Here is a 12,656-nt window from a genome sequence, read left to right on the forward strand (position 1 = left end):
ATCAACAATAAATGAACAGGATTGACTCCAATACAATACTTCTATACCTCCAGTTAGATGACCTAGCCTACTTGTCCAAATTAATTTTCCATAAACATTAAATACACAACCCCTGTTGGAAAGACTGTTGATTCTCCATCTCAAATTGACCAAGCAAAAATTCTATGCAGGTAAAACACGTGATTTAATAGCGAAAAGGAATATATGGTTTGGACTTGGAATGTGGCTGGTATTAGGAATAAATTAAAAATCAGAGCAGATAAACAAGCTCTCTACATATATTATCTGTCAACAAGAGACATGGGCGAAAAATGAATTGTCAATAGATGGTTGTAATATATATAGTACCAGGTCTTGAGAAATGTACTCGCCCACTCGCTATGGTGTGATACATTTAATCAGGTCGAGCTATTGTTAGGACCTACTGGCCCGGACTGGCGAGCTGACAAATAACAGGTGATCTGTTCAACCACAAGCTAATGAGCAATAAAGATCCCTTTAAATCACTTGCTCCACATTCAGGGACAGAGGTCAAAAGTCAGTTTGTCTTCTTACATTTACTTTTCTTTCTCTGACTGCGGAATTAGAGGATTTTGTAAAGTCAACTGCCTGACAATTGTGCTGTGCAAAGCATGTGAAATGAAAGGCTGTAAGATGTAAGGCTTGTTTCTAACACTACATTTAAATAGCTCATAAGTGAACTGCACAAACATTTCAAAGTATATTTCAGTAGATATCAAAATACATTTTGTAATTCTGTGTGATGAAAAAAAGGTTTTTATAGGATAAAAACCAATCAGAACACTTTACTTGGTGATATGCAAATGATACATTTTTTTGCTGGAACCCAATTTCCAACATTGTTTATGCGCTATATAGTTTTATCAGTCAATCTCCATGTTAGTGGGAACATTTGTGGCTATTTCAATGAGAAATGTGCTATCTGTATAGGACAATGCACTACCACATCATGCTTTAGTAATATATTTATGAAAAGTGAGTTTTTAAACATGAACTGAGAAAAATTCCTGCCCCAAGTCAAGGGTCAAGTGTACCCTATTTGTGCGCCAGACTCCTATTATACATGGAGTAAATGTTTAGTCTATTAAATCAAAGAGAATTATTTTTGTACAGCAGATATGCTGAACGCGCATATTTGAAGTGCTCCAAAAAACAAAATATTTGCCTAGGATCACACAATTGGAGACCAGTTCAAGGGTCAAAATAAATACAGTTAGGTTGAGTAGATTATTGAACGTTTTTATGATTTTTCTTTGCATCAGTACTCAAGCTACCTCAGTGTCTGGCAAGGCAGAGGGAAAATTAGTATTATATTCTCGATCCCCCTTCCAATTGATATATTAAGGTCTTATGTAGAATCACTACATTTTCTATTATTATGTTTAAGTTTGGATTCAACTCATGAGTTATTGACAGTGAATCTTTATAATAATGTATTCCACTCAAAGCTGGTGGACACAATCAAGGGCCTCATTACAATGTCGGGCAGACACCATTGCGGAAAGGAACCGCCCAACCATAGGTCGACGATTCCGACCGCAGAACTAGGATGCGACCCCCCATGGGGCAGTCGGAAACATCCATTCTACAATAGCAGCTTGTGCGGCGGGTGGAAAAGGCCTGCAGCACAAGCTGCCATTGTAAAATGGATGTTTTTAAACATCCCTACACTGTGTGGCAGGCCCCACATGGTGCAGTGATGTTCAGGGGGGTACCATTGGTGCCCCCCCAGGCCCCATAGCGGAGGGCCACTGGAGAAGGGGGTCCCTTCTAGGGGCCCCCAAAGTCACTTTCCGACAGCCTTTTCATGTCGGAAAGGCAACATGGAAAGTCTGTGGGAAAGTGACATTGTAATCCTGACGGCAGACCCCGGCTGGCTCCACCATCATTCATGGGATTACAGTTCCGCTCCTCTTCCAACGGGCTCTGTGAGCCTGTTGGAAGAGGAGCCGAACCCCCGCAAGTTTCCCTCCGACCACCGTCAACGTAATACGGCGGTTGGAGGGAAACCCTCAATGTCAGGCAGAAAGCCTCCAACAGTCTGTCGGATCACTTTCCGCCCAACATCAAAATTGGGCCCTAAGTAATTGTAAGCACAGATTGAAACTAATTTATCTTCATGAAAAAGAACAATATTTTTATCGGGCTGGGGATTTTAATGCACATTTATGCCCAAAATCTGCCAAATAGTTCTGTGGTTACGAAGATGACTGGGGGGAGAGACAGTTTCACTTTGTGCATTCACAGTATGGAGAATATTTAAGTACTCATTGGTTTAATTGGAATCTTGTTGTTGATCTAGGGAGTTACATTACATCTAATATATTATCCACATTTTATGGTAGAGGGGCCTCAATTAATAATGACCATATTGTAATTTCAGACGATTTAACTCCATGTATAAGGGGATGTAGTAATTACATTAATTGCACAACTTGGAGTGATCACCACATGGTTATTGCGAGGCTAACTATAGCTTTGCCCGCAACCCAGCCACAGTTTATTAGAGGCAATATGGAGGCCCACAGAAACAATGGTTATCAATCATTCAATCAATCAATCAGGGAATTGTAAGCGCGCTACTCACCCTTGAGGGTCTCAAGGCGCTGGGGAGGGGGGGGGGGGGGAGTGTGCGTCGCTCCGTTCAGCCGAAGAGCCAGGTCTTGAGGGTCTACCTGAAGGTGTTCAGGGAGCGGGTGCGTCTGATGTCTACTCGTAGCTCGTTCGAGGTCTTGGCTGCGATGTGAGAGAATGATCTTCCGCCTGATCTGGCTCAGAAGATCCTTGGGGTTTCAGCCAGGGCAAGGATGGATGAACGCAGGCTTCTTCTGGGTACGTGGAAGTTTATTCTGTTGTTGAGGTATTTGGGTCCGTTGTTGTGCAGGCACTTGTAGGCGTGAGTGAGCATTTTGAAGGTGACTCTCTTTTCCATGGGGAGCCAGTGGAGTCGCCACAGGTGTTGGCTGATGTGTTCGTGCCAGGGGATGCCGAGGACGAGTCAAGCAACGGTGTTCTGTATTGTTTGCAGTTTACATAGTAGGGACTTGTTGATGCCGGCGTAGAGTGCGTTGCCATAGTCAAATTTGGTGGTGATGAGCGCGTGGGTGACTGTTTTCCTCGATTCGGGGGGATCCATTTGAAGGTCTTTCAGTTATCGAATAAAGAGGGCTGTGTTGCAACCCACAAAGGAAATGGGAGATTTAGTTGGATAGACCTTAGCTAACTTTATTGGTGTGCCGGCAAGAGCACCCAACCGCAACGGATGTAATCACATCTTTTGCGAAATCTGTTGGGCGTGGATTCCTTGCTCAGAAAAAATGAAAGAATAAATCATAGACCCTCAAAAGTTGGTGTGACAGCGGATAGCCATAAGATAATCTTCGGATTGCACTAAAAACTCTTCCTAAACAACCAAGTATGATACAAGAGGCCGGAATAAATTATAAAAAGCAATCCTAGAGAGGATAACTGTGGTAAAAAAAAGAAGCATGGGACAATCTTAGCAAAGCCAGTGATGCTAAAAATAATGCATTATTTTTGGCGTACAATTATTTTTCCCTTTCTTTCTGATAACTCTAGACCCACTCTTAGTGTTGAGATAACAGAAGTACAGTGGACTGAACACTTTTCCTGAATTTCACTCAGCTCTGAGGAAGAGTCCTCCTAGAGACTGGCCCATATGGGGTACACTTTGATGGGTATAAAAAAACAGAATTATGGGCCCTCTGTTAATAAATTATTACAATTCAATAGGGCAAGGCATACTTCCACATGCATGGTTTGAAACAATCATAGTTCCAATTTTTAAGGAGAGAAGGGTGGACACCCCCCAATGCCACCGACCTATCTCTATTAGATTACTCTGTTAAACTATTTGGCAGAGCTCTTCTATAGAAACTAGAGGAGTGGGCCGAACAGGATATAATCTTGTCAGACCGTCAATGCGGCTTTTGGAAAGGTCTGTGCACAGTGGAGCAGTGCCTCAATCTAGAGCTAATAATTGGTAAGTACACCAAATCCAAGAAGGGTGTGTTTTTACAACTAGGTTTTATGGACCTGAGCAATGCATTTGACTGATTGAGTTATGGCAAACTCTGGTGTATTATGAGGTTTCCTGGGGATGGATAACTTTATTGTCAACTTGCTCAGCATGTGATTGCTCAAGCCCGTTTTGGCCACAATGGAGAGGGCCTGATTCACAAAGGGCCTCCGCACTATTGGCAGAGGCCCCACAGTTGTGGGGAGTCTCCACAGTCGTGGGGGAGTCAATGCATTCGGGACGATATCTCTGCAATGAGGAGCTATCGCCCTTGTTGCAGAGACTCCTTTGTGAATCTGATTACAGAGATATCGCCCGTGTGCAGAGACTCCCCCACGACTGCGGAGCCTCTGCCACGAGTGCAGACGCCCTTTGTGAATCTGATTACAGAGATATCGCCCGTGTGCAGAGACTCCCCCACGACTGCGGAGCCTCTGCCACGAGTGCAGACCCCCTTTGTGAATCTGATTACAGAGATATCGCCCGTGTGCAGAGACTCCCCCACGACTGCGGAGCCTCCGCCACGAGTGCAGACGCCCTTTGTGAATCTGATTGCAGAGACTATCGCCCGCGTGCAGAGACTCCCCCACGACTGCGGAGCCTCCACCACAATTGCAGACGCCCTTTGTGAATCTGACTGCGGAGATATCGCCTGAGTGCGGAGACTCCCCCACGACTGCGGTCCTCCACCATGAGTGCGGAGGCCCTATGTGAATCAGGCCTCCACATGTTCAAAACCATTCAAGGTGAGGGAAGGAGTGACACAAGGGTGTATTATGGCACCTTTCATATTTACCCTGTACATCAGTGGTCTGGAAAACACATTTCCCCAAACCCATGCTGATATGCCCAAGATCGGCCCTCATAAAACCCTGTTTTTTGCAGATTTGTATAGCCCGAACTCGACCCAAAGTTATTGGAGCGCTTTACATGTGCACCAGCTACGTTAAACACGGACACATTCTTTGTATTTTTGGTAGGCACGGGAGATTTAGTGATTTGCCCAGAATCACAGGATGTGGACGCGACCCCGAGGCTCGAACCTTGGTTTCCCAGCTCCAAAGTCGGCAGTCTAGCCGTTAGACCACAGCCTCTCCCCTAAAACATGTTTATTATATGCGGATGAAGCTGTCCTTGCTAGAACTCCTGCGGAGTTACAGAAGTTGTTGGATGCACTCATACATTTCACGGAGGATTTAAATTTGAAAGTTAATCTAGACTGCCGACTTTGGTGCTGGAAACCAGGGTTCGAGCCTCGGGGTCGCATCCACATCCTGTGATTCTGGGCAAATCACTTAATCTCCCCGTGCCTGAATGTGTAATGTAAATACGGTGCTCGTGTAAAGCGCTCCAATACCTTTGGGTCGAGTTCGCGCTATATAAATATGGAGAAAAAAAAAACATTTACAATGTCACGTGAGAAGGGAGTATCTAAATCTAGTACAATTTTAATAAAATATAAAGATACTTAGAATCCTAACATTTTATTACCTTCAGGTGTTGTTCGATCACACTGGTAGCTGGATCATACTGGTATGTCACCAAGGAGCAACTACGGAAAAAAAGGTCAAAGGAATGGTCAGGTTCGCCCCAAGACTAGGTAATTAGCCTGTTAAAAAAATGTGCTTGATCTGTTCTGTTAAATGTATATTTGCTGCAACACATAGTTCAGACATTTGGGGCTATGTGCACTCTCTAAAGTTACAAAGAATTGAGAATTGTTTTGCCTGGAGATTGTTGGCAGTTCTTAAAAGTACCTCAATCTACATTGCACATAAGGGATTAGCCCTTCTTTTCTGGAAGGCATTATTAAACAAGCATTGGCATAGCCAATAGGTCTCGCCTTTGGGACCTTATAAGTGTTTAGCCATGCAACAGTTGCATAACTAAATACTTATAAGGTCCCAAAAGCGAGACCTATTGGCTATGCAAAGCGGCCGTGCGGCCGCGAAAGTGAAAGTAATCACGGTAAAGCGCGGCGCACGCGCACATGCACTGTAGCTCTAGGCTGGCCTGGTAGCACTTTTTGGAGCCCTCTCAATAAGTCTCGCCAGACCAGTGCATGCGCTGGGTCAGGCGAGACCTAAAAACGATCTTTACAGCTCCGACACTCTATTTGAAACAAACCAGAAACCGGTCTTAATAGGGCTTTTATGACAGCCTGTCTAGTCCTAGATAATGCTTTTAATATTCCATGGTTGGCATTTATTAAGAAAATGTATAGGAGCATGGAAGTAACCCTGGATATAGCAGATCCCGGGCTACCATTACGTTGTAGAAAAAAAAAAGAAAATGTAAAGCGAGATTCATTTGGAATGGGAAAATTCAGCGTAATGACCATGACAAATACAGTAGCCAATCATAACTTGCTATTAATAACTGAAGTCATGCAACATTAGTTCACGTATGTAGCTAATCCACACATCTGTGTGGGAAAATACTTTTTTATATTTTAAAACAACCCTCACCTACTAACACTATTTAGTGGCATGCTTCATCATCTGGTTCCCACCTGAGGTGCCGAATGCACCAAGGTGTGCTACTACGCTTGATTACAGCGGAGCTGTTTTATTGTGAATGTCAAGTGACGAAGAGGTGATTTAAAATTGCCTCCTGTTTACCAACCAAAGAAGGGATTTTTAATGATGGTCACCTAGCGCAAAATTTAAAAGCAGTGGTGGATGTGCTATGAGATATTAATGTTCTGTCAACTCGTGGGTCGACATGTTTCAGCCAACTTATTTCAATGCCCACTGGGTCATTATGGCTTTCTTCAGGACCAGTGCCACGTGCATGCTAAGGCATGCAGAATTAATATGACAGCTTGTAATTTAGGATTATCTGTATCACTCCTCTTGAGTTTCTGTTGTGAATATAAAATGAGAAAGAAACCATGGTTATTTGGTAGCAACAGATTAGAAGGAACATGGGCACAGCACTTCCAATGCACTTATGCCATGCGCTATGTTCCAAGCATGCTGGAACATCCACATTCCACTGAGAACAATTATTGTGAACTCAACTATCAGCCCACTGTATTGGTTTTCATGCAGTGAGTTGTTAATATACCATTGACATTACAGGTAGCAGGTGGCTCCCTGCATCATATCAATATCAGTGTTTCAAAGCCAGTGCAATGTATTTGAGCAGGCATCGCCTAAAGTGTACAGGCTTACAGCGTCAGCAAATCGATTTGAACTACATTCTTTAACGCGTACTCAGCACTGGTCCTGAAGTAATCCACAATAACCCAGCAGGCATTAAAATAAGATGGTGGAATCATGTCAACCCAGGATGTGAGAAATAATTATTATCTCATAGCACATCCACCACTGCTTATAAAACTTGCCCTAGGTGACCATTATCAAAAATACCTTCATTGGTTGGTAACCTGGAGGCAAATTTAAATCACCTTTTTCGTCACTTGAGATTCACAAAAAAACAGCTCCGCTGTAATCAGGGGTTATAGCAAACCCAAAGATGAACCATGCTACTAACTATTGTTTGTAGGTGAGGCTTCTTTTAAAACACCTAAAAGTCTTCTGAGGTATGCTCACAGCAACTTGGACCACTTGTTACCATAAGGAAGACTCCAACTCATGGCATGGAGGATGACAGGTCATGTTAGGAGATTTATCAAGACCAGCTGCTAACTTCATCCAGAGAGTGAGGGCGAATTTGACAGTCAAATGATACAAATCCGTTTGGAGTAGATGGTCACGCTGGTGTATGCGAAAGGGTCTGGATACCGTGGAGTCAGATGTAGTCTCCATAACTATTTTGTTATCAGAGTTAGTGAGGAGAGATTAGCTTATAGGACTATCAATGCTTGCAGGTCAGCCCTCTCGGCAGGACACTTTCCGTTTCAGGATGATCCAGCAGGATAACACCCTTAAGTGTGTAAATTGTTATAGACAAAGTTTTCGAAACCCCCTCCAGCACCCAGGTATTCCACCTTATGGTACCTAAATGTAGACCTTAAACGTCTGGAGGTTTGGAGAGAATGAATTTCTATCACGAAGAGAACTTACAGGTAAATTGGCAATTTTACTATGTCTCATATCCTGTAAACACATCTCCAACGTGAGAGCTCTAGATATCTCAGCCAGAATTTTTTCCCAGAAGGAGTGTCCTTTACAATTTCTAGAAGAACTATGTCTAATACTATGATAGCTCACTACCCTGCTTTTTCCCAACACCCCAAATTAGGCTTAGTAAGATGTCTCAGAGTGTACCAAGCCATGATAGAGGAATTTCTTCCTTCAGGCATGACTGAACTTCTCATAGCTCTGAAAAAGCCTTTTAAGGTGGTTTCCTCCCCAACTATTGCACGCTTGGCAAAGTGGGTTCTACATGATGCAGGAATTGAGACTTCTGTATTCCAGGCACATTCCACCAGGAGATGAGATGGCTTCCAAAACCTTCACACTAGATGATTGCCTAGAAGACATCCTAGATGCGGCTGATTGGTCCTCGGATTCTACCTTCAAGACATTCTATTTTAAACCTGTGATGAGAGTTGCTTCACTGGTGGTCAACCAGCTTTAAACCTGCAAAATCTGAGTCTCCAGTCCTGACAGAGAATGAAAATTTCCTAGCTAACGTGAAAGAAAGTTTCAGTTTTATTAAGGACACGGAAGCAAGGATTATCCCTCTCTGACATTTCAGTAATCAATTTACCCACCCAAAGTAAATGGAGGGATTACTCTGGGGATAAATATGTTTTACTATTATTATTTATGATGTCAAAAAAAGACTTGCCTAATGCCTTGAGACACTTGTAGTACTTGGTAAAGATTGTGCTAAGGGCGGTGTAGAATTTACAGCTTTGTTTCTTTTTGCACTGACAGATACGTCAGGATTTCCGATGTATCTGTCAATCCTTGCGACATGGCGCGCAGTACAGTAAATACAGCGCATCCATGGTGTCGCAAGGAGGGAGCACTGAAAAGAGTCACATCACTGTTTTATCGCAGTGATGCAACACTTTTCGTAAGTGAGGCCCTCAATGCCAAAACAGACACATCACAAAACGGGAAATTGCTGGAGCACGCAGCTGTCTGTGAGTTGCATTGCTCCTGCCAGTGCCTGCATCCGATCTGTCAGTTCCATAGTTTTAGTTGTCCTTCATGGATGTCTTCCAGTTAGTCGCTGACCGCTCTTGACAGGCAGTAACCATTCCATGTTTTGCGACTGCAGAATTAGTTACAGAGCACACCTATATACCCTTTTGCCACTCCTTTACTTTGAGACTTTCAGAGGATTGCAGGGGCATATTATCAAGCACGGCGTTAAAATTATCGCCGCTTTAACGGCAGAAAAATGCCGCTAAAGTGGCGATAATGGGCTTGATAATATGCCGCAGAGAATTCCAATAGAAGCCCATGTTGACACCAGAACATGGGGGCATATTATCAAGCCAGGCGATAAAAATTATCGCTGCTTTAGCGGCAGAAAACTGCCACTAAAACGGCGATAATGGGCTTGATAATATGCTCTATGGAATTCCAATTGAAGCCCATGTTAGATGTCCTTCTCATCTAACATGAGCTTCAATTGAAATTCCTTAGAGCATATTATCAAGCCCATTAGCGCCGTTTTAGCGGCAGTTTTCTGCCGCTAAACCGGCGATAATTTTATCGCCTGTCTTGATAATATGCCCCATGGGCTTCTATGGGAATTCTCAAGGGCATATTATCAAGCCCATTATCGCCACCTTAGCGGCAGTTTTCTGCCGCTAAAGCGGCGATAATTTTAACGCCGTTTCTTGATAATACGCCCCGCAGTTTTTTAAGTTTGCGATTGTAAATGACAGTTGCGACTCACAGTGCCTTTATTACATTGCATTTTCGTTTTTTGTCATCACAAAACTGGCTGCAATGCTCAGTGTGGGCTTAGCAACAGCAAAAACATTTGCAAGTATTAATTGTAGTTTGTGAGATTCTTTCTTGATGTTATGGCAATATTCAAGAGAGACATACTGCACCCAGTCAGAGCTGACATGCCAGTCTGCCCAGCCACTGCAGCCAGGGGTGATGCTCAGAAGAGGGCCAGGAGTGAGCATCGATTCTGAGAATGAAGTGGATTATAAGCATCAACCACATCTTTCTGAACTGTTCACTATTTTGTGCAATGCACACTCTAGATTTAGTTCTCCCAGGCCAACTTGTTTTTTGTCTCTCATTTCTTTTAAGGTGAAGTCTTCCAAATCAGTCAATGGTGGTTGTTGTTGAGTTGGGCAAACGAAATAGGCCCACCTCATCTTGAGTCTTAGGGGCATATTATCAAGGACGGCGTTAAAATTATCGCCGCTTTAGTGGCAGGAAACTGCCGCTAAAGCGGCGATAATGGGCTTGATAATATGCCGCAGAGAATTCCAATAGAAGCCCAGGTTCACACCAGAACATGGGCTTCTATTGGAATTCTCAAGGGCATATAATCAAGCACATTATCGCCGCTTTTAGCTGCAGTTTCCTGCCGCTAAAGCGGCGATAATTTTAACGCCGTCCTTGATAATATGCCCCTCAATTCGGAATAAGAAAGCTGAGGCTTTGTCCATTCAGAAGAATTGTTTATGTGTCCTTGAGAGAGGAAGGTTCTGCTACAGCAATGTCAGGTTTTAATCTCAAAGTAGGAAAATACAGAGAAATTTGTGGATTTTGTTTTCTCTGTGAGGTACCCGGGTACTTTTCCTTCAGGACTCTGAAGCTAACGAGGCTGCCCTACAGCAGCTTACAGTCTACAAAGACTTGGTAACGCTAAGAATAGTGACATAAATACCTCAGATTGCAGGTAGGTTCATGATTGACTCCAAAAGTTTGGGTCCTCTGTAGTAAAGTTTGGGATGCAAAAGAATGATTATGTTTGCACTTGACTACTTTGCGATGTGACCTCGATTTTGCAAAGCGATGGAAGCGCAGGTCGGCCAAAGTGCAAAATGTCCATGCAGTAGGACTCACAGAATCCTCTTCAGTACTTTGAGGCAGGATCTTTTTCCCAATCTCAACAAATGGCTGCAAATGTCGGGATGAAGTCCTGCGAGGGACTGCAGGCCACAGGCAACTGAATGAATACTTTAAGAAGGATAGGGGCTCCAATCAGAAGATGAACTACTCCTTCTAGAAGTGGCTTTGGAGAGGTGCATGTAGAGGGCCTCTCATGTTGTGTTCTCCCCTTTGGTCTTGGTGTCACAACTGGTAGATCCCCTTGGCACCAAATGGAAATATACTCTTAAGAGAAACTGGCTTTGTTCTTTCATTTATCCTCTAGGGAGTTGTGCTGAATTTGCCAGTAAGTGTTAGGAGTCAGGCAATCATGTCGGGGAACCTTATATCTGCGGCGATTATAAAATAGAAGCTCACCCTTGTACTCCTGAATCAATAAGAACGCGCTCATTTAAAAATATATGAATATAGCCTTATAGCCCACCGTAGCGGGCTATACCGGCTATTAAAGGCCCGCTGCATCGTTAAAAGCCCGAGTCGAAGGCGAGGGACTTTAACAAAGCAGCGGGACTTTAATAGCCGGTATAGCCCTGCTACGAAGGGCTATAAGGCTATTAGAACATTCCACCACTAGAGGGCAGAATGTTCTAACAAATAAAACAAAGCCTTCAGGGAGCGCAAGGGAATTCAAATCCCCTCAGGCTCCCTGAAGCCTTTGTTCACAGCCAGAGCTGTGAACAAAGAACCATTGACATGTTGGAGCTCCGGGCTTATACCAGCCATTATAAGCCCGGAGCACTCCATTGTTTTCAATGGAGCTTCCAACATTCCAATGTTCTAATATAGCCTTACAGCCCGCCGTAGTGGGCTATACCGGCTATTAAAGGCCCGCTACAGCGTTAAAGCCCGAGCCGAAGGTGAGGGACTTTAACAAAGCAGAGGGACTTTAATAGCCGGTATAGCCCTGCTACGAAGGGCTATAAGGCTATTAGAACATTCTGCCACTAGAGGGCAGAATGTTCTAACAAATAAAACAAAGCCTTCAGGGAGTGCGAGGGGATTGAAATCCCCTCAGGCTACCTGAAGCATTTGTTCACAGCCAGAGATGTGAACAAAGAAACATTGGAATGTTGGAGCTCCGGGCTTATACCAGCCATTATAAGCCCGGAGCGCTCCATTGTCTTCAATGGAGCTTCCAGCATTCCAATGTTCTAATCTTTCTTACGCAGCACTTGTCTATTAATCTACTGTAACTCAGTGATCATGGTTATTATAAACTCAGATGATAAAATGCGAATTAGGGCAAAGCTTAAGAAGGCCCCAATCATATTTCATGTTAGCCTGCTCCATACCCAAAGGGTCCATAATGTTTGTCAGTCATCCAATTTATATAGCTTTTTTAGTTTGTTGAACTCGTACTATGCCACGCCATGCATAGTTTTCCCTCCTACCTTGTGCTATCATCTGGTCAATAGTTGTGCAATAAAACCCATTTGCTGAAGAATATGGAGGCTACAGAACCTAATACTACTTTGTTCTTTCTTCCTTCCTTCCAAGACAGATCTCCAGACGTTCATCTTTACTTGGACCCCAGAGAAGTGGAAAGCTTTTCTTCTCTGTCCTGTTAGTTTCAATAATGTCAAAAATATGGA

The 12,656-nt window shown here is 43.5% G+C and overlaps 1 pseudogene across 1 annotated transcript in view; it reads right to left on the bottom strand.

Annotated features, from left to right (window-relative positions):
- LOC146772916 (leucine-rich repeat and immunoglobulin-like domain-containing nogo receptor-interacting protein 1 pseudogene) overlaps positions 1 to 12,656 on the bottom strand; it is a 138,617-nt pseudogene that overhangs the window by 25,928 nt on the left and 100,033 nt on the right. The window contains exon 2 of the transcript XR_014972104.1: positions 5,552 to 5,612. The product of XR_014972104.1 is annotated as a leucine-rich repeat and immunoglobulin-like domain-containing nogo receptor-interacting protein 1 pseudogene (transcript). The remainder of the gene's footprint in view (positions 1 to 5,551; positions 5,613 to 12,656) is intronic.

Source organism: Triturus cristatus, chromosome 12 (assembly GCF_964204655.1).
Source record: "Triturus cristatus chromosome 12, aTriCri1.1, whole genome shotgun sequence".
Lineage (NCBI taxonomy): Eukaryota > Metazoa > Chordata > Amphibia > Caudata > Salamandridae > Triturus > Triturus cristatus.